The sequence below is a fragment of the Leuciscus leuciscus genome, assembly GCF_965113295.1.
Source record: "Leuciscus leuciscus genome assembly, chromosome: 9".
Classification (NCBI taxonomy): Eukaryota; Metazoa; Chordata; class Actinopteri; order Cypriniformes; family Leuciscidae; genus Leuciscus; species Leuciscus leuciscus.
In genome coordinates, this window is record NC_138733.1 from 7,190,804 (window position 1) to 7,218,687 (window position 27,884).

General features: G+C 37.3%; 3 long non-coding RNA genes across 3 annotated transcripts in view; 1 reads left to right on the top strand and 2 right to left on the bottom strand.

Moving 5' to 3' along the window:
• The window catches only part of LOC309506498, a 301,633-nt gene extending 298,988 nt beyond the window's left edge, over positions 1 to 2,645 (bottom strand). The window contains exon 1 of the long non-coding RNA XR_014208808.1: positions 2,619 to 2,645. This is a non-coding gene — a long non-coding RNA (uncharacterized lncRNA). The remainder of the gene's footprint in view (positions 1 to 2,618) is intronic.
• LOC309506454 overlaps positions 1 to 27,884 on the top strand; it is a 189,227-nt gene that overhangs the window by 61,914 nt on the left and 99,429 nt on the right. The window lies entirely within an intron of this gene.
• LOC309506509 lies at positions 10,530 to 23,191 on the bottom strand. Its single transcript, XR_014208818.1, has 3 exons — positions 23,055 to 23,191; positions 17,827 to 17,943; positions 10,530 to 11,652 (listed from the first exon to the last, which is right to left on the bottom strand). It is a non-coding gene; the product is annotated as an uncharacterized lncRNA (long non-coding RNA).

The window sequence follows — 27,884 nt, forward strand, 5'->3', positions numbered from 1 at the left end:
GTATCATTTAGTAATAGCCTATATTCTTCTTCTTTTTTTTTTTTTACCTACACACCAGTATGAATATTTTTGTTATTGCATTTCAAATAGGGCCAATTTATAGGCTACTCCTAAGCCTACGTTTTTAAATTTCAAAAGGCCTACTGATGTTTTTGTTATTGTATTTTCAATATTAAAGGCTATTATTTGTGCATGAACATAAACTGGTTATAGTAAACATATAGCCTACTGTTTGTTTGAAAACAACATATTTTGTCATCCTTGCTGCAAGCTTACAAGAGCGATAATATCATTAAATGTGAAGGGGGGCCCTAAAATATTTTCTTGGGGAAAAGGGGGTCTCAGACAAAAAAAGGTTGGGAACCACTGATCTAGCTCACTGCTAGTCTCAAACAGCCAACAAACGAACACAAAGAATAACATTATAACTTTCAACACACTCAGATGCAGTTTAGTGTGATAGTGTAGACCAAGTGAAACAGCGCTGCATTACCTCACAAGTTTCATTCGTCTAATAAACTGACCTGTGTGAGTAGTAATTCTGCACTTGCATGTAGTTCGGTAGAATGAAATGTCCTTATTCCTTTATATCTGCGGGACTCGCGGGACGGGCGTGTGGCGCTGATACCTGTCTCTTAGTTATTAGCAATCGCGACCTGCTTCATACCACAGTCATGATAAAAACATCAATGTATTCACTCATCCTTAAAGGCACAATATGTAACATTTACATTTATGCATTTGGCAGACGCTTTTATCCAAAGCGACTTACATTGCGTTATCCTATACATTTATACATAGGTATGTGCAATCCCCTGGGATCGAACCCACAACCTTGCGTTGTTAACGCAATGCTCTTACCACTGAGCTACAGGAAAGCTGTAACTTTTGTAACTTTTTTGCTTTAAAAATAGCAAAAATCATTTTATCTATGTTATATATTTTTTTTTGTTGTGTACTGACATTATCCCGACTGTTTATTTAATTAGAGTTTATTTCCGTTTTGTCGCTGTCAATGGTGTCATATCCGCGTTGTCCCTGGTTTCCGCTCGTATTGTCATAGCAACCAGAGCTATGAACCAGAGCCCTCTGATGGTAACCAAAGCGACAGATGTAGACAACTGTGTAGTTCGTAATGTCTATCTGCACGCTGTTGTTGTTTCGTTCAAACATTATGGACAGTATGCAAGCAGACTTTGGATAAAAAAGGAGAACTAAAACGGGAATCAATATCAGCGCGTTGTTTTCGAGATGCCGAGAGCTCCCATAGACAGTATAAACGAGAGCTCCACGTCCGAGACTTCGACCGCTCCTACATGTACTTATTAAACAGGTGAGCATATTTACATAAAACTAATCAATGTTGTTATATAGTTCAACAATGATAAAATGTTAGAATATGATCTGTATGTTATCCTAATGTTGATCTAGCTTACTGCTAGTCTCATACAGACAAACTAACACATACATTTCAACACATTTAAATGCAGTTTAGTGTGATAGTGTAATGTTAGACCAAGTGAAACAGCGCTGCGTTACCTCACAAGTCTAATTTGTCTAATAAACTGACCTGTGTGAGTAGTAATTCTGCACTCACGTGTAGTTCGGTAGAATGAAATGTCCATATTCCTTTTAACTGTTAACGTATAACCGTGGGACTCGCGTCGCGTGTGGAGCTGATAGCTGTCTCTTAGCAATCCCGAACTGCTTTATATCACAGTCGTAATAAAAACATCTATGTATTCACTCATCCATAAACATTATTAGATCGGTCGGCTTGACGTTTGACGACAAGATCCATAATTCTTAGCAAATGTTGCGTCATCAAACTACGCCTTTGTTATTGTAAGAGGTTAGTGACCCCTAGCGGCGAAGAAAAATTCCATACTGTACGTTTAAACATTATTTGATCCATCGGCTTGACTACAAGAGTCATTAGCCAACGCCTGTGTTGTTGTAAGAGGTTAGCGACCCCTAGCGTCGGAAAAAATTACATATTGTATCTTTAATTATACAAATCACATTACACACCAGTGAATGATGTCAAAAAATGGTTGATCTTTATATTTGTACACACTTGCAACTTACTGCTAGCCTGGATGCCAGCCGAACTCAGCCCCGTCCACAACATTTGAGGTCGGGAAGTTCGGTCTGGACTTGATCCGTTGAGGAGCAACTATGCTCGAACCAGAGCTGTTCGGACCAATCAAATTGTCAGGGCGGGCTTTATACGATGATGGACAAATGATCAACAGTAACATAATCATCCACGTCACAGCGTCAAAGAGCGCTTGGGTTGAATACGTTTACAACAAAGATGGCTGCCCCTGGAGAATTGAGATGTGTAGATTCCGCCATCGCGACTCACGTGTTATAGAAGATATCGACAGCGCATTCATTTTAAAAGAGGAACAGAGAACCGCGATCAAGTCATTTGTCGATCGGAAAGATGAATGAAGAACATAGGCTACTAACTCTAACTCTAATAGGTCTCTAACTCCGTTGCTCTGATTGGTTGTAGGTCTATCCAATTGAGTGCAGAGGCATTTTCTTTCCTGGTTCGGTTGAAACACGCCTGTTAATCACAGCCCAATGGAGCAGTAGACTCATATTCTGACTAGAATCTGAGTATGACGACGTCAGGCAAACTTACTGCAGCAGCTTAATGGCATTTTAAACCATCCATAAATCAAGACAGTTGACTATTTTTCAGTTTGTTTATTGACATTTTACAGTAAAAAAAAACAAAAAACAACAACATTTTACAGTGTCTAAGTACAGCCACTGATTCTAGTACAATCTGAACACAATATATATAATATGAATATGTCTTATTCAAGCAGATTTTGCAATTATTACCCAGTAGGAGACACAAATTATTGAGACTGTAATGGTGCGTTCACACCGGACGCGAATAGCGCGTCAGGCGCGAGTGATTTCAATGTTAAGTCAATGCAAAGACGCGTTACGCGCGTAAAAAATTCCTGCGGCGCGAATGAGGCGTAGAGCGCGGCGCGGTAGACGCGAATACGCCTCATTCGCGCGTCAAGTTCGCGCGAATAGCGCGAATTGAGCGTCTGGCGCGTTAAGCGCGAATGATTTTATTAGTGCTATTTGTGCATTCACGGGTTTGATGCGAATTCGCGTCTGCCGCCCGAGTTGAAAAATCTGAACTTCTGCGTGAATTCGCGCCGCGTTAACCAATCAGGAGCCTGCTTGCTGCTGTCACGTGGTGAAGTGACAGTTTATAATGTTATTTTATGTTTGGCCTCAATAAATTATTTTGTAATATGACTCAAATGCACAACAAAGCAAATCTTTCACATAAAAACTCGATTTCAATATATGAGACATACTCATTTTGTATTGAATGCTATTTATTCCATATCTATTCTAGATTATATGAAACATTATTATTCTAATGTAAAGACAACAAACACAATTTAGTGTATAAAAACAAAAATCACAGGACAGGTTTCACTTTTGGAGGCTGACTCCATTTATTATCAAAACAAAAATAAATGACAGATTAGGTGGGTGCGGGCGAGGGTGAACCTCGCGCCGGGCTGTAGAGCGCGGGCTCGTCAGGCAGCGACCACTCGAGGCCGAGGCCTCACGGCCTACGCTGTCCTCGTCAGTGTCCTCACCGTTAGGTCCACCAAACCTAGCTCCTGGAGCAAATTGTGAAACTCCTGAAACCCTCTGGAGGGTCTGGTGGACCCGAGTACAGCGACGATGTCCCCTACGCAGCTGTTTCTGCTCTCCAGAGCATATACGAGCGATGACTCTCTCGATTAATGCTAACGCTAATGCTCGATAAACATCTAAAAAAGATGGCCGCCAAAACTTTCACCTCTGACGCGCGTAAATTTCGCCTCTGACGCGCGAATAATAATGTTTCAAACTTTTGTTTTTACGCGCGTTAGACACGCGAATTAACACAAAGTGGTCAAGCGTCAAACTAGACGCGGCAGGCGCGAATTTGACGCGCTATTCGCGTCCGGTGTGAACGCAGCATAAGAATTATTATATGGAGCTTCAAACATCACTCTTTTCTAAGCATTTCACCAAATTCACAAAGTAAAAAAAATATACTGTGCTTTTGGGAGCAACACCACATTTTGTTCAACACCAAGTTTACTTGAATGTATTTGACATGAAAATAAAATGTTGCTCATTGTAACAACTTGTGATATTTCCTCAATTGCCCAAGAAGGCTATTTGAATATCTAAAACTCCTCTCACACTGAGTACAGTAGTACGGCATCTCTCCAGTATGAACTCGCTCATGCGCTTTCAGGTTTCCAGACTGAGTGAAACTCTTGTCACAAAATGAGCACATGTAAGGTTTTTCTCCAGTATGAATTCTTTGGTGCTGTTTCAGACTGCCAGCTCTAGTGAATCTCATCCCACAGTCCAAACACACATGATTTTTCTCACCGGTGTGTGTTTTCTGGTGCAGCCGTGAAAAAGTCTCTCCACAAAATGAACATGCATAAGGCCTCTCGTTTGTGTGTATTTTCAGGTGTTTGTTTAGATTTGATACAGAGCTAAAATCTTTACCACACTGATCACAGTTGAATGGCTTTTCTCCAGTGTGAACACGCAGATGATTACTGAGTTCAGTTTTACTTCTGAAACTCTTCTCACACTGATTACAGCGATACGGCTTCTCTCCAGTATGAACTCGCTCATGTATTTTCAGTGGTCCAGACTGAGCGAAACTCTTGTCACAATATGAGCACTTGTAAGGTTTTTCTCCAGTATGAATTCTTTGGTGGCGATTCAGATTTGCAGTTGTTGTAAAGCTCTTCCCACAGTCACAACACACATGATCTCTCACTTCATTATGTGTTTTCGGTTGCTTTTTACAGTTTTCCTTCAATGAAAATCTCTTTTGAGTTTTGATGTTGCAGTGTTCCTCCTCAACTTCATATAGTTTGTGTCTTTGCTCCACCTCCATCTGGTCTAAAATAAACACATTAGATTCAGTTCAAGGATAAATGTGAAAATACAACTGAACCCTGATTTAATAGCAGAAAACAAGAGATCAGGGATTTTTATGAGTATCAAGTATCAGATCTTTAATGTGCCAAAGGTTAGTTTTGACATTCCCTTGTTAATACAATCAAATAGATGTCAGATTATAATAAATTTATGATGGTAGAGTTGCATTTTCTCTGTTATTATAATTATAGTGCTCATTATTTCACAGCCACTAGATCTGTTAGTGTTACTCTCTTAATGTTTCTCAACAGTCAACAATGAAGAATCAAGAATGGACACCAACCTGTTTGTTCCTCAGTATCTTCATGTTTTATTTCTGGATCACTCATGTCTTCAATCTCCTCTTTAATAAACTCCATCTTTAACAGTCACACAGATTTCAGCTGCTACTCCTGGGGTTTGTCCTTCTCTTGTAGGATGATGGGAATATTCCCAGTATTTATTGGTGAATTTTTGTGGGAGGGGCTTCACTGCAGGTGTGAACTGTGATCACTGTGTGATACTGACGCCCACAGGACCAGATCTGGGAAAAATAAAAAGTAATTATATCCTCTACTACTTTAATTACTCTGAAATTATGTGAACATATTTGCTTTGAGTAAGGCTGTATATTCATTCTATTTGTGTAACCCAGGATTTTAACACCATATTACACACACACATTATATATACATTATATACACATACACACACATACATTTAGTTGTCTTCCTTAAATGTGATTTTACTTTACTGTTTTTGGCTTAAAAATGACCATTTTTATTTATTTATTTTTATTCTAATTTCTCTTTTTTTTTTTTTTTATTACCTAGAGGTTAACTCAAGTGTGACAATCTCTCATGAAGTTCTCTCTCACACAAAACCTGATTATCCTAAAAGGTCTGTTTAATTAGTATTGATAGTTTGACAAAAAATAAAGAGCCATTATGTTTAACTGAGATGCTGAACGCTTCTTTGTCTCCAAAAGTTCCCTGTTTTCACCTCATTCTTCTGTAAAGTGGAACATTACGCTCATTTTATCAGTGTCAACAGGCTGAAACAAACTACAGCATCATCACCTTTGAATCGCGCTGCTTCTCTTGGGCGAAGTGAATCACAGTTTCACAGCATGTGATTGGCTGTTCGAGACAGATGTCAAACCTAAACTCACCATCAAAGCTTGAGTTGACAGAGAAAGTTGATGATCCATGGTACCAACCAAGTCTGATTGGATTGGTTTGGTTTTGTCAAGATGAAACTAATACTGTGACCCTGAGTTTGTTCAACCACCATCAGGCCAAGGTTCAAAGGGTTCACAAAGCTCAGTATAAACATTCTCTGTCAACTCGGGTTAATACAGAGTTTGCAAAGCGTGTGCATCTGTAAGTATGACACGTGCAGCAAACAGCCAATCACATGGAACATGGAGAGCATCAATGTGATTCACTTCTCGTGAGAGAGCCAGAACAATTCACTTTTATGCTGAGGATTAAGAGATTGTGAAGACCAATTTCATGAAGTTAAATGCAATTAAAATTCAGGAATACACTTCTGCTGTAGCAAAAGTTTGAGAAGGCAACCAAAAGAAAATATCTGACTACATTAATGCAAGTGAATCAAACAAATAGGCCTAATAATTCTGTAACAGAGGGGCAGAGACAAAGCGGAGGGAGAATCCACATGCAAGCACTACTTTAATAACAATATAAAAACAATCCAGGGCAGGCAAAGAAACTCAGGACAGGAGCGTGGTACAGCAAACAATGACTTACAAACCACAAGAGAAACACAAGAGCCATTTATACACAAGCTAACAAGGGGGTGTGGTTGATTGTAATGGGAAGGATGGCCAGGCCTGTGAAAAGAAGAGAGTCCGAAGACACAGCCATTGCGGCCATGACGGCAGGAGAGTCTGGACCGGCGACCATAACGGCTGGAGTCTGGAATGGCGGTAACAGCTGGAGAGTCTGGAACGGCGGCCATGACAGCAGGACAGGGTTCGTACACATTTTTACCATTACATTTCCATGACTTTTCCAAGACTTTTCCATGACTTAAAGGTAAATATTCATGACATAGTTTTCCATAAAACATCTGTGTATACATGTTAATTAACTCCTTGTGGGCGGGTAACGTTAGTAGCGGATGAAAAATCTAAATGTGCTTGAAGAGCTCTTTTCCAAAATGCGATAAACGCCATAAAAAAAAAAAAAAAAAAAAAAAAAACGAGATTGTTAACAGATCATTAGAAGTCCTCAAAATTAGTCAAACTAATCTTATATTCTCTCTCTCTCTCAATTTTAATTGTTTATTAATAAACAAGTATTTTCTGTGTCGACTGCAAAGACGAAGTTGACTGACTCGCGATCTTCTTAGTAGTGAACACGCCGGAGAGAAATGCACATTTCATACGGATTAGGCTACATCGTTTTATTTTGTTTTGAATTGTTCTGTTTAAAAGTAGATATTTCTGTAGATAATAGATATAGGCCTATTTCAGTTTTGTTTAGGTCTGTGAGGCGAGTAGGCTACCTTTTACGCTGAGTTTCGGTTCATGGATGATCCAGTTCACTCCGGCGCCTCTGTGTCGTGATTATCTATTTTCTGCTATTTACTTTTTATTTAGGCTATTAAGCAATTGGTTAATGAAACATTTTAAAATCAAGATACAATTAATACAAAACGAAATTCGTTTAGGAAGGCTTTGTGCTTTCTGTTTGAGGTCTATGTGTAAGTTTTAAAGTCTTTTAGTGCCGCTCTCAGAGGACTCATTACCGTAATGGAGAACGGTCACGTAACATTGTTTTTTCCTCATAAATGTGAACACGGAAAATAAAAGACCAAATAAATTTTTTAAAAGAAAAAAATCATATATATTTTAAATGTTTAACAAAGAGGCAAAAAGTCATAAACAAAAATCTGAAAATTTGTCGATATTTTTTTCTTTTTCGCACAGCATTTGGTGTAGCCTACAGTTCAAATTTAAATGTTGGCGTTCAACTTTGCGTTTTAAAAATAGCCTACTTACAACAACCCTTCATTTTTCGTTTTTCATTTGGGGGTTAAAGGAAAAACGAGTGGACACAAAAGAACACGGACCCTTTGGACAGAAAGAATACATGAAATCCAGGGTTCCATATTAAATTCATAAAAGAAACAATACAGGGATAGCCTACTCTCAAAGAAATGCCACAATCAAGGGAGAAACATGAAGAAACTTAGCATATAGCCTATGTGCCGTTCGCATAAGGGTCTTTCCCTGACATTAATACTTGGATAAGACATTAATAATAATAATTTGTAGGGCGGTGGGTGAGATATAAACCTACTAACGTCCTCCGTTGCCATGATTTTTGGAATGACTGATCGCAAAAAAAAAAAAAAAGTTTTAGTCGGTTAATGGAAACGCCATCCTTTTGCAATAGTTATTTATCGATATTTAGAAGAAAAAAAAAGTTTTGCTCAAATCTGTAATGGAAAGGCACATACGAAGCTATATGAAAATGCAAAGCAGCTTATTTTAATTTGAAGCACTGAGCTGATGACAGCAACACAAGAGCCACACAGGTGTGGCTACTTAGTCGCTGTCCTCAGTGCCGTAGAAAAGCGCTGAATGAGTTCCCCTTCATGTCCGTTTCAGCGCTTTTCTGCGGCACTGAGGACAGCGACTAAAACTAGATGGGCCAAAAGAAATGGGTCCCCTTTCATGTCCGTTTCAGCGCTTTTAGTTAATGGAAACGCGTCATTTCGCCTCTGACGCGCGTACATTTCTAGACACGTCAGGCGCGAATTTGACGCGCTATTCGCGTCCGGTGTGAACGCACAGTAAAACGAAAAAAGTATTGCAATTTGTTTCCCCAATTTGATTAATTAAACAAATTCAAGTACACAGATATTTTGAAAAACAAATTTCCATGACTTTTCCAAAACTTTATGAGTTTATTCATTTTCCAAAACTTTTCCAGGCCTGGAAATTGCCATTTTAAAAATCCATGACTTTTCCAGGTTTTTCATGACCGTACGAACCCTGGCAGGAGAGTCTGGAACGGCGGCCATGACGGCAGGAGAGTCTGGAACGGCGGCCATGACGCCAGGAGAGTCTGGAACGGCGGCCATGACGGCAGGAGAGTCTGGAACGGCGGCCATGACGGCTGGAGAGTCTGGAACGGCGGCCATGATGGCAGGAGAGTCTGGAACAGCGACTATAACGGCTGGAGAGTCTGGAATGGTGGCCATAAGAGCTGGAGAGTCTGGGACGGCGGCCATAAGGGCTGGAGAGTCTGGAACGACGGCCATAGCAGGACAAGGATCTGGAGTGAGGGGGTACTGTGGGAGTGCCTCTTTCCTCCTCTGCGACCCCCACAGTAAATGCAGTCGCTTAGTTGCAATGCATGATCGATGTAAAACTCCAGAGTCCAGTGAAGATCATACAATGGTATGATTGAGCTAAGAGGCTCAGATAGCCCCCCATGAAAAAAACAACGACTGACAAACCACAAGAGAAACACAAGGGCCATTTATACACCGTAATAACAAGGGTGTGTGGTGGATTGTCATGGGAACACACAAGGGTAACCAAGGGAACTAACAAGACACACCTGGAGAGACTAATCAACATGAAAAAAAACTACAAAACATGGCACAAAACAGGAAATAACACAAAAGTCCTCACACAAGATGGGAACAAAGGCTGAGATCGTGACAAATTCATAGGTTCACAAAGAGCTCATAAGAAAAAACAAACACAACTAGTCTCTCCCCTGTGAAGGCCTCCCTCCCCTCCCTTTACCTCTCTATAGATAAAGCGTTGTCGGGATAATTCTGTTTCGCGTGGCTACACGGAAGCGATAAAAATTCTGCATTATACATTTTAAGGCCAGACAAGTAATTTGTTGAGGGTTGGTTTGTAGGGAAGGACTACACGCCTGCACACATATAACCAAACGCACATACCTATAGACTGAACTCATAATACGCATGTGCACGCCATCAGCGTTCTCACAGGTTTGCGTTTTTCGCGTGTCAACGGAAGTAAATCAATCAAAACTGAGTTTAGCTGGACAATAACTTTATTCTTTATTCTACTCATACAGTGTGAGTTGGTAACCTTGCTGAAGTCACACAGTGTATGCCTGGCTAAACACAGAATAAAAGCAGTGTAGCGTAAGTTACCATAACACTAAACACAGCTAAAAACCAATCCACCTCCTTGAGCTAAAAACAACACAAAAAAAAACAGCTTGCTCAAACTAATCTAATATTTACCTGGGTAGCAATTGAAGACGACTTCATGCAACAGGCAAATGGTAATTCAGATAATAAATATTTTGCATTAAACTTGCATGATACAAATCAAAATTACACACCAGTAAATGTTGTTAAAGTTTGTCTTTTAAATCCTTTATATTTGTACACACTTTCAACTTACTGATTTCATTGCATTTTAATCCATCTGTAAATTAAGAAACTTTATTGCAACTTTATTTTGCAATTTGTTTATTGTTTCACATTTTACAGTGTCTTATTTTCTAACCTCTGACTCTTGAACAATCAGAACAAAATATAGTAAACATTAGTAAATAAGTAGATGTCATGACTATGTCTAATTCAAGCAGATTTAGCTAAGTAATTAAGAAAGAATTTAAATTGTTGACACTGTACAATTTTATTTTCAGGCATTTCAAACACCACTCTTTTAGTTCCTTAATCAAACTACAAACAAGCCTAGTTCTCCAAGCTTTTCACCAAAATCACAAAGTAGAACAAGACGATATTGTGCTTTTAGGAGCAACAACATATTTAGTTAATGTCACACAATTTACTTGAATGTATTTGACATGAAAATAAAATTTCATTGTGACAACTTCTTACGACATATCTTCATGTGAGTCAGAAGGTTTCTTTTATATCTAAAACTCTTCTCACACTGAGTACAGTACGGCTTCTCTGCTGTATGAGCTCGCTCATGTGATTTCAGGTTTCCAGAGTGAGTGAAACTCTTGTCACAATATGAGCACTTGTAATATTTTTTCCCAGTATGAATTCTTTGGTGATTTTTCAGATGGTCAGCTCTAATAAAGCTCTTCCCACAGTCCAAACACGCATGATCTTTCTCACCAGTGTGTTTTTTCTGATGTCTTTTACAATGATCCTGTCGTGTAAAAAACTCTCCACAAAATGAGCATGGATAATAAGACTTCTCCTTTAAGTGAATTTTCAGGTGTTCTTTTAGAGTTGCTGATAATTTAAAATCTTTACCACACTGATCACAGTTATATGGCTTTTCTCCAGTGTGAACGCGCAGATGATACTTGAGATCAGTTTTACTTCTGAAACTCTTCTCACACTGAGTACAGTGATACGGCTTTTCTCCAGTATGAACTCGCTCATGTAATTTCAGAGATCCAGACTGAGCAAAACACTTCTCACAATATGAGCACTTGTAAGGTCTTTCTCCAGTATGAATTCTTTGGTGCTGTTTCAGACTGACAGCTCTAGTAAAACTCTTCCCACAGTCACAACACACATGATCTCTCACTTCATTGTGCGTTTTCTGCTGCTGTTTGAAATTTTCCTTCAATGAAAAACTGTTTTGAGTTTTGATGTTGCAATGTTCCTCCTCAACATCATGTAGATTTTCACTTTGCTCTTTCACTTCCATCTGGCCTAAAATAAACAGAGTTAGAATCAGTTCAAGGAGGATAAATGTCAATTTAAGTGAACCCTGATTTAAAACAAGAAAACAAGAATTAGGTATCTTTCTTAGAATCAAGTATCAGATCTTTAATGTGCCAAAGGTTAGTTTTGTCATTAGTTTTGTCAATACAATCAAACATATGTCATATCTTGCTGCCCTCTCCACTAATGGCTCGTTTCCACTGAGCGGTACGGTACGGTACACATTTATTTCCGTTTCCACTGTCAAAAGTTGTGAATGGTACCAAAATGCCGAACCGTACCGTACCACTTTTTGGATAGCCTTCCGTTGGGGTACCTAGCACAGTGGTATGGTACTAAAGGGTGGACCTAGACTCACTGCAGGACATTGATTGGTCGACAGAGTATCGTCACTTGCGCAGGCTACAAGGGGAATGACAACATAAGAAGCGCCATTTTTGAATATACAGTTTAAATATAATACTACTGTTACTGTGTCACGAAATGTAATTTTAAGAGTTTTTCAGGCAAGAATGTAGTTGTTTAAAGCTCAAATCTGTGGTTTATTTATAAAGATTTAGGAAAATTTGATCCAGGTTGTGAGATCCAGGCGATCACCGGGCGCTCGGCGCTCATGTACCACGCATGGAACCGCCTTTCCTCGGATAGTCATTCTGAAGTTTGCCGCTGACTCTGACGTCTCTGTAGTGGTTAAACATGATATAATTCGCCTTGTGTAGACCTAACGGGCGATCTTTGGTCTTGTGAATCTATAATTTGTTCCCTGTCTAAACTGAGGGCTAAGTGAAATTTCATAACTTTATATTTAGGCTTTTTAACTTTACCATTGTAACGTTAGACTAGAGCGCTGACTCTGTATGTTTGACTGAATTGTTTGCTTTATTTCTTATTGTATAGCTTCTTGTACTTTTTACTTTTATACTTATTTTTATACTTTGGCCATTATTGATATAACTGAAATTTACCAAAAAGAGACAGGGTTTAGTTTTGTAATTTTTTATTTTATTACAGTGAAGATGATCAGAGTACAAATGCATATATTGCCTGAACCATATTAATAAGTTTAATATTTTTTAAATTTAAACGAAAAGAGGCAGGGTTGTGTTAATTTTTTTATTTTTTATTTTTATAAATAGGCTAACGTTACATGCAGTGAATATAATCAATACGCGTTGGCTGAACCACATTTATGTGGCTATAATGTTTAAGATTTCTTTAAATGAAAACGTAAAGAGGCAGTGTGGTGTTTTATAACATATTTCGTTTTATTGTAGCCTAAAATATACATACAGACTGAGATAACTGGAGCAGCAGAGCGAGCTGAGTGACGCATTCAAGAACGCGCTGTTCCATTTGCAGAATTAATAGACTCCCGTCCTAGGGAGTCATTCTCCTGAGTCGGACTTGGCAAGTCCGAACTTTGCGTACTTGCTATTGAGAAGCTAGGTAGTTTCTTGCAGTTGGATGCATTACTCATCCTTCCCTGAGGATGGTACTCCTCTCTTGTGGAGCGGCCAAGCGCAGATTTACATCAGAATCGATCACTGCGATAAAAGCATGAAATTTGGTATGAAGGCTCACAAAGGGGGTCTGATCAGATTTAGGACCGTAGGCGCTCAAAATTTGGCCCCTGGGGGCCATGTCGGCCATTTTTCAAAATGGCCGCCAAATATGGATTTCGTAATGGGAAAATGAATTAAAAGCTGCCAGAAACATAAAATGCAATAACACATTTCACCATAAATCATAGAAGGTCTTTAAACTTTAAAATATAAGATATGTTTAAAAAAAAAATGAAAATGGCCGCCAAATATGGATTTCATGGATGGACGACAGAAATGAACAATTAAAAAAGTTGCACATTTGATCATTAATCAATCTAGTTCATTTTTAAACAAAAAGGAAAATAGGTTATGATATCTATCAGAAATGATGTACTTTTTAAATGTATATTTAAATATTTAATATTAAATTGTGTGCATATACTAATATGCATCATTTTTACTTGGTAGTTTGTCAGTGACTGTGAGACAATATTGTTCTCTTTAAAATCTAGGGAACTGGTGGGATGTTTTACTCTTGACTACAAGTGAGATAAAGGCAAAGTCAGTTGAATGTGTTTCTCACTGTTACTCAGTAAAAATAGTGTAGGCTAATACTGCAAGTAAGCAAACATAACTCAGACAGGCAAATATAACATAAAATAGATTTTAGTCTGCAGGAATTTAGAGTTAGGATTCTGTGAAATAAAGTAGGTGTACATTTCCACTGAATTTCATTTAGGCTGGTTATCTAAACTAGCTGCAATTCATCCTGTTTATTTCATTGTAACTCTGTGCTCTTGTACGGCTAGTTTATACCACCCAAAGCTAATCTCAGTCAATTCTTTGCTCTCCAAATGCTCTCACCTTGACTAGAAATATTAATTGTAAGAACTGTTGAGTCCTGCTGGATTATTTGCAAGTGGTTTAGTAGGTAGGCCTACACATCACATTGTAGACCGAGTTTTCCTCACAAGAAAAACGTAAATTAGCACGATTAGCATGATTACCACAATTAGTCAATCGATTGAATCTTTTTTTGTGCCAGTTAAGTGAAATAGAGTAGCCAATATTTTTTTAAGTTATTAGCACACATCTTTTAAGTTAGTAGTAGGGGAGAGCGGGGCACAAAGTAACGCTTTTTGACTTTCTCAGTTTGTGTAAATCTACTTATGGTTCAGAGTATTTATTTTTTCCCACATTACTTTCCCACATGTCTAGTACAATTATGTGGTTTTGTTTTATTAATACAGTATATACTTTTTTTCTGGATATACCGCAAAAGAATGGAAGTGAAATGTGACAACATGCCCCATAGTTGGGGTACATTGTAACATGTGAGGGGCACATTGTAACATGACATATGACAGCTTAAAATGGTATCTGATCTAATAAACAAAATATACAAGACAAACTAAAATATTTTCTAAATAAAATAGAATTCAAAAACTTTTTCATATAAAATAATGGCAATTTTCAATAATTAAATATAAACTCATTTTTGAGTTTTGACTACGAACATAGGAAAACACAGCTATACAACACAGTTCAAAACAAATAAATAATTAGTCATTTCTGAACATTGACTAACAGTCTTTATTCACCTTTTTCTCACGTTTTCTCAATAAAATTAATAAAAGTATAGAATAGAATAGAATATTTCTAATAGGGGCACATTGTAACGCAGTGTTACAACATACCCCGCCAGCACAACTGGGATTTAAACCCAGCTAGTGTCTTCTGCTAGTTAGTGAAGCATTAAAGAACTATCTCAACTGTTAAATAACATTTTGGAGATTAAAATAATATCAGATTTGTCTAATTTTAAATAAACACAAAAAAATAGAGATGAAAAATTAACTTAAGTAAGAAATTTACTTTTGCTATGGTTTAATACATTTCTATGGATATCTTCCAAAAAAAATAAATAGGCGCAATTTTTTTCTCTATATAGTGTTGATATGGCAACTAGTAAATACACTAAGTTTCGGCATCCTAGCATGTGTGGAAGTATTTAAAACAAGTGTGTTACAACTAGCCCCATGTTACGTTGTGCCCCGCGCTCCTCTAGACCTCAAATACAGTTCCACTTCATAAGAAAAACTAAAACTACAAGACCACTACACAAGAACTACTGTGATCCAATGCAATGGCTAAAACCTTCAAATTATTTAATCCTGGATATATTGCAGAGCTGGCACCTTGCCGTGGTGGATTAGCTTGCGTGTCTCTTTCCATGTCAGCTGTTTAAAAACAGTTGACCTTTTTGAATCACCATTGGTGAATTGCTTTGGTAGAGACCAGACAAAGATCAGCTCTTAATCACTTGTCACTGTGATGTCTAATTTTGATCACATAACATGAATTTACAGATAATTCATTAACCCATGTATAGTAATATTTAGTATTAAAGGAGCAAATTTTAAAACATATCTTATATGTTAAAGTTTAAAGACCTTTTTTGTGAAAGTGTGCTCATATTTACATGTATTTATGGTGAAATATGTTTCTGGCAGCTTTTAATCCATTTTCCCATTACGAAATCCATATTTGACCCCCAGGGGTCAAATTTCAAGTGCCTACGGTCCCAAATCTGATCAGACCCCCTTTGTGAGCCTTCATACCAAATTTGATGCTTTTATCACAAAGTGATCGATTTTTGCGCTTAACCGCCCTACTACTCGTAGTTCTTGGAGACTTCAAAATCCACCAGGAAAAGCCTAAGGCTGCTGATTTCCACACTCTGCCCGCCTTATCTGACCTCAAACGAGTATCTACTGCAGCTGCCAGCTACTCACAAATCAGGTAACCAATTGGACCTTATTTACACGCACTACTGCTCCACTGACCATTCGTTGGTCACTCCACTGCACACCTCAAATCACTTCCTCTTAACCTCAACCTACCTCAGGACACAACACACTCCTCCACAGGTCACCTTTTCATGTAACCAATGCTCACCCTCCTACCCATCCTCTTAGGTCTCATCCACAAACTGACACACATCTTAACAGCTAACACACACATCCCCCCCTCATTCTTTCTACTCTGAGGCAGTGGGTAACCCCACTGCTTAGGAAACCCACTCTAAATCCAGCACATTTGGAAAATTATAGACCGTCATCCCTCTTTCCATTCATTGCAAAAAGACCTGAACGAGTCTGCCTTTCTTACACAGAACAACCTCTTGGACAACAACCAGTTTGATTTCAAAAGCAGACTCTCAACCTCTTGGACAACAACCAGTCTGATTTCAAAAGCAGACTCTCAACTGAGACTACCCTGCTCTCGTTTACTGAAGCTCGGAGACTGGCAAGAGCAGCTTCCAAATCCTCAGTTCTCATCCTGCTGGATCAGTCTTCTGCCTTTGACACAGTTAACCACCAGATCCTCCTGTCAATCATAAAGATGAAGGGCATCTCAGGAACCGCACTCCAATGGTTCAAGTCTTACCTCTTAGATAGGTTATTTAGGGTGTCGTGGAGGGGTGAGGTGTCTAAGTCACAACATCTAGCTACTGGAGTGCCTCAGGGCTCAGTGCTTGGACCACTTCTGTTCACCATCTACATGTCATTCCTAGGATCTGTCATTCAGAAACATGGTTTTTCCTATCACTGTTATGTTGATGACACACAAATCTACCTCTCATTCCAGCCTGACGATTCGACGGTAGCTGCTCGCATCTCAGCCTACATGGCAGATATTTCTTGCTGGATGAAGGACCACCACCTTCAACTAAGCCTTGTGAAGACAGAACTGCTTGTGGTCCCAGACAACCCAACACCTCATCACAACTTCTCCATTCAGCTAGGTTCATCAAGATTCCTGGCTGATATTGATGGAGTTATGGCTGGAGTTGTGACTGATGATCAGTTACAGACCACAACTTTACAGACCACATTGTTTGAACTGCCCAGTCCTCCAGATTTACTCCTTGTCCAAGCGCTTGATCTATCCAGACTGGACTATTGTAATGCTCTTTTGGCAGACCTTCCAGCATGCATTCTTAAACCTCTGCAACTGATCCAGAATGCTACAGCTAAAGTGGCTACGAGCCGAAGAGAGCACACGTCATCCCTCTCCTGACAAAATTGCACTGGTTGCTAATTGCCACTCGTATCAAATTCAAGGCACAGATGCTTGCCTACAGAACAACCACTGGCTCTGCTCCCTTTAACCTCATTACTCCAGACTTATGTGCCATCCAGAAGCTTGCATTCTGCAAGTAGACAGCACATCGTGGTGCCATCCCAGAGAGGCACAAAATCACTTTCATGGACCTTGTTCCCTACTGGTACAATGAGTTGCCTAACTCAACCAGAAATGGATAAGACACATGCCTTTGGTGTGAGAGACCCGGGTTCGAATCCACTGTGAGACACCAATGTGTCCCTGAGCAAGACACTTAACCCCTAGTTGCTCCAGAGGCGTGCGACCTCTGACATATATAGCAATTGTAAGTCGCTTTGGATAAAAGCGTCAGCTAAATAAATAAATAAAAAAATAAAAATAAAAAATATTATAGGGCTTATGATTTCAGAGCCACAAGATCTGTTAAACTATAGCTTTGTTACCTTAATGTTTCACAGCAGTAAACAATCGAGAATAAATGGACACCAACCTGTTTGTTCCTCAGCATCCTCATGTTTTATTCTGGATGGTTCTAGATCACCCATGTCTTCAATCTCATCTTTAATAAATTCAGGGCTTAAAGTTTTCCGGAAGCGTGTTGGATCTCCTACATAAAAAAAAAAAAAAAAAAAACTTGTTGATATAGCGTTCAATTCATGAGTTTGCCTACCAATGGTATGAGAGGAACACAGCTTTCACTCTCAACCAAACTAACATTACAAGCCAATCAGAAGTAGAACTGGACAGGTCTTGGAAAAAGTGGGGTTGAGACCCAGCTGCAACCGAATCCTAAGCATAGAAGCCGGAGCGGAGACATATTGGAGAGCAAACTGGGAAGACGTCCTAATTGATAAAGGACTTATAAAAATAAATGCCGCTTGGCGTGGATAAAAGAAATAGGCAGAGATGGCAAGCCTTTTGGTACCAATAGCTGGTGCAAGAAATTAAGAGAAGCATGTGCTTGCTTCTGCACGTTGTGCTCAAGAAAGCTAATGCATGCAACTAGCAGTAAAAACAAAGTGCTACCACGTCACGAATTAGACCCCGGTCATAGAGCAGCTGTCCATGCTCTCCAACACACAACACGATTACCGAGAGCAACAACCACACCTGACGTACCGGCGTCAATGACTGACCATGTTTGTGACTTGAAAATACCCACATTCATTGCAGAACACGATTAATCATTCACAAATTCACAATTCTCAACTGGTTGTAAATCTGTGTAAAAAAAATAAATAAATAGCTGAAGACAAAAATGCTTTGACAGAACTGTCCCTTTCAAATCAGCTTGCTATGTAAATACACAAAAGCTAAAAAACTGCATGTTTTCACTAATTTTAACTCTAGGTTTCTGTTACTGTATTTATGTATTTTCTATTAATTTCCTAGCATTTAATTTACCATTTTCAGAAATTTCATGTTTTAGATTGTAGGTCATCTTGTACCATGTCAAGGACAAAGCTAACCAGCAAAACTTGAGATCAAAAGTATCCTAAATGTTACGTGTGTTTGCACCATACTGTAGTGAGCCTTTCTTGGTATTGCTGTTTCAGTAGCCCACCACAATCTGTAGCCTAAGCCTAGCTGTCAAGAGCTAATGGCAATGGAAGATACGTTACTAGAAGGACTGGGATGATACACATATCTCCTGATTCGATACGATCACGATACTTGTGTGCCGATATGATATGTATTGCGATTTTTTTTTAAGAATTGGGATTCTTCAAGTATTGCTATTCGATATTGCAATATATTGCGATTTGTTGTAACACTAGACCATGGGGAAAAGATAAATCATACACATTATACAGACTTATTTCAGAAGCATCATACAGTACTACATTCTCTTTAAGAAAATATTTAATAAATAAATGTAACAGTTACTCGTCTGGAACAATGTAATCGATAAATGCGTTATTTTAAGCGCCGAGTTTCTATCAAAAGCTGATTTACTGTATTTTGATCGCTACCATAGACATCAGTTTATATTGGAACTTTTTTAACTTTTATCCCAGTAGCCTACTTATGATAATCTGAACTATTGTATAACAGAAAATGATACTATTATGAGGTTGAAAATATATTTTGTGAAGCTGTTTCATGACAACTCTCTCTGGATCAGCGGCAGCGCCGATGCAGATTTCAATGATATATGATTTTGTCAAAGGTTTAATAGACAAATTAAATGGAAGATCGCATAGGTGTTTGAATCGATATCATAGTCTTTTGAAGATGAATCCTGCAGCTCTACTGTCTTATCTCTCTCTCAGCATACGAGTAGCGCAAGTGCTTTTCAGTGCATACAGTCAAGTCGATTCACTTGAAAGGGATATTACGCCACTTTAACTCTCATAGATAACGACACATTTCATCCTCTGTTGGAACAAAAGTGACTTATGTCAACCTTGTCTATAAGCAAGGACAAAAATAAAGCATTTTTTAAAAATTAATATCGATTCTTTAATAAAAATATCGATTTTAAAATCGTAAAATAATTTTTTTAGACCCCTTTTCAGTTGGTAAACATGGTGACTTTTGTGGGCGGAGCTTAGGTGGTGGCAGAACGATCGCTCTGGCCGTTTCACTAACGTTAGTTTGCACGTTTTTTTAACAATGACTGGAGAAAATCCGATTTTATCTTAATGTGCAAGGTCACTCACTGTCCAGGACCGCGATTGTTATTTGCAAAAGTTCATTTTAACGGACGAAACCAGATTGGCTAACCCGTACAAGCTCAGTCAATGGATGAACTGATGAAATGATCTGACAGGATTAACGTTAACGCTATCTCCGGTTGAGTAGCCTGACTTCTACACAGGTCTACCAGATAGAGAAACTGAGCGTAAAGAGAAACTGAGGGCATATAAGTCTTCAGATGCCTATAACTATGTGCTGAATGGTCGTACAAGACTTGTGTGGTACAATACGCAGTTCTGCCTATCCAGCGCCAAGGTCAGAGGGCGACAGTAAAGAGTGACATTATGGGCAATTTTAATGATGTGAATATTTTCTAGAAATAAAAATTCCAGATACAGCATATTCATTTAACTATGCATTTGATTTTTACCAGGTTCTTCAAAAAGTCTAGTCACAATCAATCAAAACAATGACACCCAACAACACAACAAAATGACATTTAATAACAACAATTATAATAATTTAAGCTTCTTATTATGTAGCCGAATCTGTGCTGGTTTGTATTGACCGCCACCAGTTTTCCCTTTGTTATGCCTCCAGTTAACGTCGTGAGTAACTGTGACGTCGGCTCGAAATTGGTCTAGGTGAATCGATTTTCTCTCACAGCCCCTAGTTACTAGTTAATTTCAAAGAAAATCATTTACAAATAAATGTTCTTTTTTTGTGCCAAATAATCACAGGAATTAATTACATTTTAAAATATATTAAAATAGAAAAGTTATTTAAATTTAAATTGTAATAATATTTCACAATTTTACTTTTTTTGTTGAATTTCTAATCAAATAAATGCAGCCTTGGTGAACAGAAGACATCGTTTAGAAACAGCAATAAAGTCCAGCAAAATAAAGTCATTATGCAAATCAACAGCCCTTTATCTCCAGATCAAGTATTATAATGGGAATATACACTCACCTAAAGGATTATTAGGAACACCTGTTCAATTTCTCATTAATGCAATTATCTAATCACCAATCACATGGCAGTTGCTTCAATGCATTTAGGGGTGTGGTCCTGGTCAAGACAATCTCCTGAACTCCAAACTGAATGTCAGAATGGGAAAGAAAGGTGATTTAAGCAATTTTGAGCGTGGCATGGATGTTGGTGCCAGACGGGCCGGTCTGAGTATTTCACAATCTGCTCAGTTTCACGCACAGGGATTTTCACGCACAACCATTTCTAGGGTTTACAAAGAATGGTGTGAAAAGGGAAAAACATCCAGTATGCGGCAGTCCTGTGGGCGAAAATGCCTTGTTGATGCTAGAGGTCAGAGGAGAATTGGCCGACTGATTCAAGCTGATAGAAGAGCAACTTTGACTGAAATAACCACTTGTTACAACCGAGGTATGCAGCAAAGCATTTGTGAAGCCACAACACACACAACCTTGAGGCAGATGGGCTACAACAGCAGAAGACCCCACCGGTTACCACTCATCTCCACTACAAATGGGAAAAAGAGGCTACAATTTGCACGAGCTCACCAAAATTGGACAGTTGAAGACTGGAAAAATGTTGCCTGGTCTGATGAGTCTCGATTTCTGTTGAGACATTCAGATGGTAGAGTCAGAATTTGGCGTAAACAGAATGAGAACATGGATCCATCATGCCTTGTTACCACTGTGCAGGCTGGTGGTGGTGGTGTAATGGTGTGGGGGATGTTTTCTTGGCACACTTTAGGCCCCTTAGTGCCAATTGGGCATCGGTTAAATGCTACAGCCTACCTGAGCATTGTTTCTGACAATGTCCATCCCTTTATGAACACCATGTACCCATCCTCTGATGGCTACTTCCAGCAGGATAATGCACCATGTCACAAAGCTCGAATCATTTCAAATTGGTTTCTTGAACATGACAATGAGTTCACTGTACTAAAATGGCCCCCACAGTCACCAGATCTCAACCCAATAGAGCATCTTTGGGATGTGGTGGAACGGGAGCTTCGTGCCCTGGATGTGCATCCCACAAATCTCCATCAACTGCAAGATGCTATCCTATCAATATGGGCCAACATTTCTAAAGAATGCTTTCAGCACCTTGTTGAATCAATACCACGTAGAATTAAGGCAGTTCTGAAGGCGAAAGGGGGTCAAACACAGTATTAGTATGGTGTTCCTAATAATCCTTTAGGTGAGTGTATATATATATTTGGGTTGGAGATAGTTTTACCATGCTGACAGACTGTCTGTCGTAACCGAACGCGACGCGCCGTTTCAATGCTGAACGAAGAATGATTGACAGTCACAGTGGAGGGAAGATGAGTTTCCGTGAACTTTCATTTAAAATTAATTTATTTAAATTTCATGTAAATATTCTTCTGTTCTGTCCCTCACATTAAGCTATGGAATGGCTTCAAATGACTTTGAGTAGGCTATATTGTACGAAAACTTAATTGGTGTTTGTCTATTTATTTTGGTCCATGACCTATAAAAGAACTCAATAATCGCAATTGTCTGAAACAAGCTTGATTATATCAAATAACCGCGATCAGATCATTATTTAAATAATGTGAAAGGGCTAACGTACGGTAAAGGTATATAACCTAAATGTATAAAATTTTGAAACTTCATTTTGCCCTCAGCCGAAACGATTAGCCAGGGAACAAATTATACAAGATATAGATATACACAAGACAAATTATATATCATGTTTAATCACTACAGAGACATCAGAGCCAGCTACTAGCCGAGGAAAGGCTGTTCCAGTTTGATCTCAGTCTAATGGTCATTCTGACTCAAAGATTCTATTAATTCGTTCTAATACAGATTTTTAAAAAAAATTTTTTTTAATTATTTTAAGTGTAGCAACACAGGCGGGATCTGGGGAGGGAAATGGGGTGTAATCGCAAATCTGTTTTGAATCTATATAATGAATACAATAACATGTTAAGTTTGGCTGCACTTGATCTAATTATAGCCTGCGATTTAATTAGTTTAATTAGATTTTTTAATTCTTACATTAAAAACGTATTCAATATTGACACTAAATCTGAGCACATAATGTTAATAATTAGCAGTTAAATACCTCATCTCTCAAGCTGGATCATGTCAAACTCTGTAAATCGGGAACATCTCTCGCGTGTGGCCACAAATTACAGACTGAAGATATCCAGCGAAAATACTCCACAACTGTCCTTCATTCAAACTCTTACACGATTGTTACTGCCTCGTCGATTAATATCAACTTGAACTGAGACCTGTTTCATAAAAGACGCTAAGAAAAGCGGGGATTAAACTCCAACACCTGACTTGAATGAACCTAAAGCGGTTTCATAAAAAGTGATTGAAGTTCACGCAATCCCACTAATTTGATCCAGGTTTATCTGGATAATTGCGTTTCTTAAGCAGCACCGTAGGTCGATCATGGATCAAATCGATCCACCACAGCAAACAGCATCTATTTTGTGCTGTTTTTTGCGTTTGAGACATGTTTTTCTCCTCAGTGCAAAACTTAATTTTCACAGGTATATTGTCTATCTGTAAATGAGGGAAAGTCGTGCAAATATTTCCACTTTGCTGCTAAACTTCACGTTGAACGAGCGCTGCTGCGCGCCAAATAGGAGTGCAATATTTCTGACTAAAAATAGGCTATACATTTTGCTTGAAAAATGAATATGCGATATTTTGAACACCAGAAATATCCTCTAACTATAATCATTTATCTATAGGATGTTGGATAAGTTGGGGTGAACTTATAAGCTCATTACATTTTATACTTGTAAAATCATTTTAATACAAAAATCGAGGTTGCCTAATTCAGGGAAGAATATTTTAAGTAACCAAATATAATAAAGACACAAAATATTATTTTGGGACCTATGCTACTTAATAAAGATTAAAAATTAATAAAGTATTTAATAGATTAATAAAGTATTTAGAATATTGAGATTTACAGCTTTTAAAGCTTTTTTTTTTGGAAAAAAGCAAGAATCCCCGTTTTAAATTATTGGTTAGGTTTAGTTTATAAAGTAGAGGATAAAGGAGAGGATAACATGAAATTAAGAGCAAAAGTATACATTTTGAAAAGATATGGGCAACTCTAAAAATCAAAGAATATTCTATAAAATAAAGGAATACATATTTCATGAATTACCTTTTTTATATAACCCTTTTAATTCTAGTTAGGCCTATTTGTTATTTTATTTATTTACTTATTTAATATTGTTATTATTTGATATTTAAATAATATCACTTGAATAAATTATTAGTAATTATATGTCATTATAAGAGTTTGGTATAAATATGTGAATACAACATTTTTATTAATATTTATTTATATATTTGTTTTTGTCTTTCCCCCCCATTTTTTCATATGTAAAAGTGTCTAACTATGTACTTATGTTGTTTATGTGTTGGTGGGTATTATAACCAAAGGAAAAAAGAAAGGAAAAAGTAGAAGGAAAAATAAGGAATAAATATTGGGAGAAAATATGTAGGAAACTGTCCATTTGTATAATTATGTTAAATGTGTTTGAACTGAAAGACATAGTAAAGTACATAATATATATATATATATATATATATATATATATATATATATATATATGCTAAAATATTAGTAATTTGGACATTAGATGTGCCTTATTTAGAATTTTAAACCTACACTGTAAAAAAAAAAAAAAAAAAAAGTTGAGAAAACGTAAAAGTTATATATATATATATATATATATATATATATATATATATATATATACACAGTAGGTCTATATTGTCTAATTTATCATTGTAGGCTAGCCTTATTTAAGTTGATTTTCTGTATACTGTGTATTTATTTTTGGACTAATAGTGGTTAATAAAGTCCAATAATGGTATGAGAGAGTGTCAGTGGTAATATCATTGTGTTCCTGGTCAGTGTTAGAGGATCTGTGTAACAGCTGAGGCTTAGCCTGACAGTTAGCCTGCCCTGGACCAGGCTAGTTTCCCAGCATAAGTTGCCAGGGTAACTGAGTTTGAACTATTTTAAGTTTGCTTTATGAAACAGAATCCACCGACAATAAGTCTGACTAACTAAAATAAGCCTGGCTTGTATTCTAATCTTGTTTTATGGAACAACCCTCTGATCAAAAGTTTTAGATCGGTAAATTTTGTTTTTGTTTTTAAAAGAAGTATCTTCTGTTCACCAAGGCTGCATTTATTTGATAAAAAAAAAACCACACAAAAAAAAAAACAGTTTTTTTTCATTCCTCAGATGAAAGCTGAATTTTCAACATCATTAGTCCAGTCTTCAGTGTCACATGATCCTTCAGAAATCAGTATAATATGATGATTTGATGCTCAAGAAACATTTATTATTATTTTCAATGTTGACAACAGTTTTTTACATTTTATTTCATGATGCTATGATGAATAGAAAGTTCAAAAGAACAGCATTTATCTGAAATCTAAAGCTTTTGTAACATTAAACACTACCCTTCAAAAGTTTGGGGTCAGTAAGAATTTTAATTTTACGGTAGAGTATATATAAATATTTACTTTTTGGCGATATTCTTTCAATTAACCAAGTTCAGAAATGATGTATTAACACTATCCCCTCTTACTGGATTCAAAAGCTTCTTTAAGGTTAAATTTTGTTCTCCTTTCTTCTGTAATTCATCTGTCAGTTTATCACTGCATTAACACATGTTCCACGGTATCTGTGACTCCACACCAATCACACAATCCTGTAAGATATTTTCCTATTATTGTTGAATTAAGTCCTGTATGTCCCAGTCTGAGTCTAGATCAAATACAATCTTCTTTCCTGAATTCCTTCCTCTTCCTACTAATGGTTGTATTAAATTTAGATGCCTACCATTTTGTTCATTATCCCAATAATTGTGATTTAGAAGCTTATCTATAAGCCATATAGTCTAGTTTTGCTCTTGTCATTGTTGAATGAATGGTTTTCAGTGCCAGAATACCAGCCCCCCATTTACAAACTCATAACATTTTTGATTATTTATGCGAGTTACGTGTCATTTTTGTGTCAAACCACATTCCAAGAAATCTTATCACTTAAACTTGTTCTAATTCCTTAGTTTTCTCCAGAGAATTTAATCCCCATTTATAAGACCATTTCATGTGTCTTTCTTCTGCACATCCTCTATTTTTTCTTTTGGATTTATATGGTAAAAGATCTTTAGTGAGTTACTGACACCTACTGGATGTTTACATGCACTAATTCAGTAATACATCCCATCCTATTTCAAATTCTGAAATCTCTGTTTATATTAACACTAAACTTAACCATTCAGTTATGTTTATGGATGATGTTTTCAACTAAATTGTAAATTGGCACATTAAGCGCACTTTATTGGTGTTAACAGGCTTTAACAAACTACAGCATCATTACCTTTAACCTCAGTTCTTGTCTTTGCTCTTTCACCTCTATCTGGTCTGAAATAAACATATTAAAGAGTTAAATCAGTTTAAGGAGGATAAATGTGGATATTCAACCCTGATTTAATAACAGAAATCAAGAGATCAGGTTTCTTTCTATCAAATATCAGATCTTCGATGTGCAGAAGGTTAGTAGCATTCAATAGTCAAAATGTGAATGACAACTGCTGTACAATATTATGATCTAAGTGTATTTATGTCATATATCCCTAGATTATTTGCTTATTTTTCAAAGCTCTTATGATCTAGTATCTAAACAATACAATATAAACTAAGCCAAACAGCCAGTGATCATCATGCATTTAAACTGATTGAAACAATTCATAAATATTTCAGCCATGATATATATATATATATATATATATATATATATATATATATATATATATATATATGTTTATAAATATAGATATTGAAATGAAGGTTGAGTAGAAGGTAAACATAATTAAACAATATAATCTGGTTTCACGATACAAATCAAATTACACACCAGTGAATGTTGTCCAAAAAATGTGTCTTTTAAATCCTTTATATTTGTACACACTTGCAACTTACTGGATCAGATTTAATGGCATTTGAATCCATCTGTAAATCAAGAAAACAATCAACTTCACATTTTACAGCTTCTATTATTGTCTAACTACAGCCACGACAATCAGAACACAATATAGTAAACATAGGAAAATAAATAAATTACATAATTATGTATTATTCAAGCAATTACCAAGTTGGAGATATACAAATATTTTTTTACACCGTGTTATTGCAGACATCCTGCTGACTACGGCAAAATGTTAGATTGGATGGATCTCCATGCCAGAAATATCAGATCCGACTCCGGCCGTTAAATCCTATCAGATGATAGTTGTTTTGTCTGGTGTCCAAAGCCAGTAAACCCTGTCAACAGCTTGTGTTGTCTGGTATCCAAAACAGTTTTCTATCGGCCTGAGAGTTTGACTGAGAAAGTCAGGGAAGAGCAGAAGTAGGAGATGAAGTGATGATAATAATAATATATATATTTTTTTTTTTAAACAGAGCTTATTGAATAATCTTAGTTACGTAAAGGCTGGAATACACTACAGGACTTTTGCCCCGATTAGTCGGCAATAGTTGCCGAATGTTTTGGCCAGTCTGCAGATTTTGTGCGTTCTGGAGTGGACAGAATTCACAGAAAATCACGTAGTGTATGATGGACACAGACTCAGATTTTTTAGCTTCAGACTATAAATTCCATCCAGTCGGAGGATATCAAAACATGTTTGATATTTTGAGCCGATTTTATAACACGTTCTCTGCATCGCTAATAAATACTGTACATAATACAGTCATAATACGCTGACCAGACAATGGAAATCAAGGGTGCGAAGACACAAAGATCAATAAAAAATGGAGACGACTTATGAGATTGGTTAAAGACAAAAAAAAAAGTAGGAAAAATGTACCATCTAGAATAGATCACGGATCATGAGCTTATAGT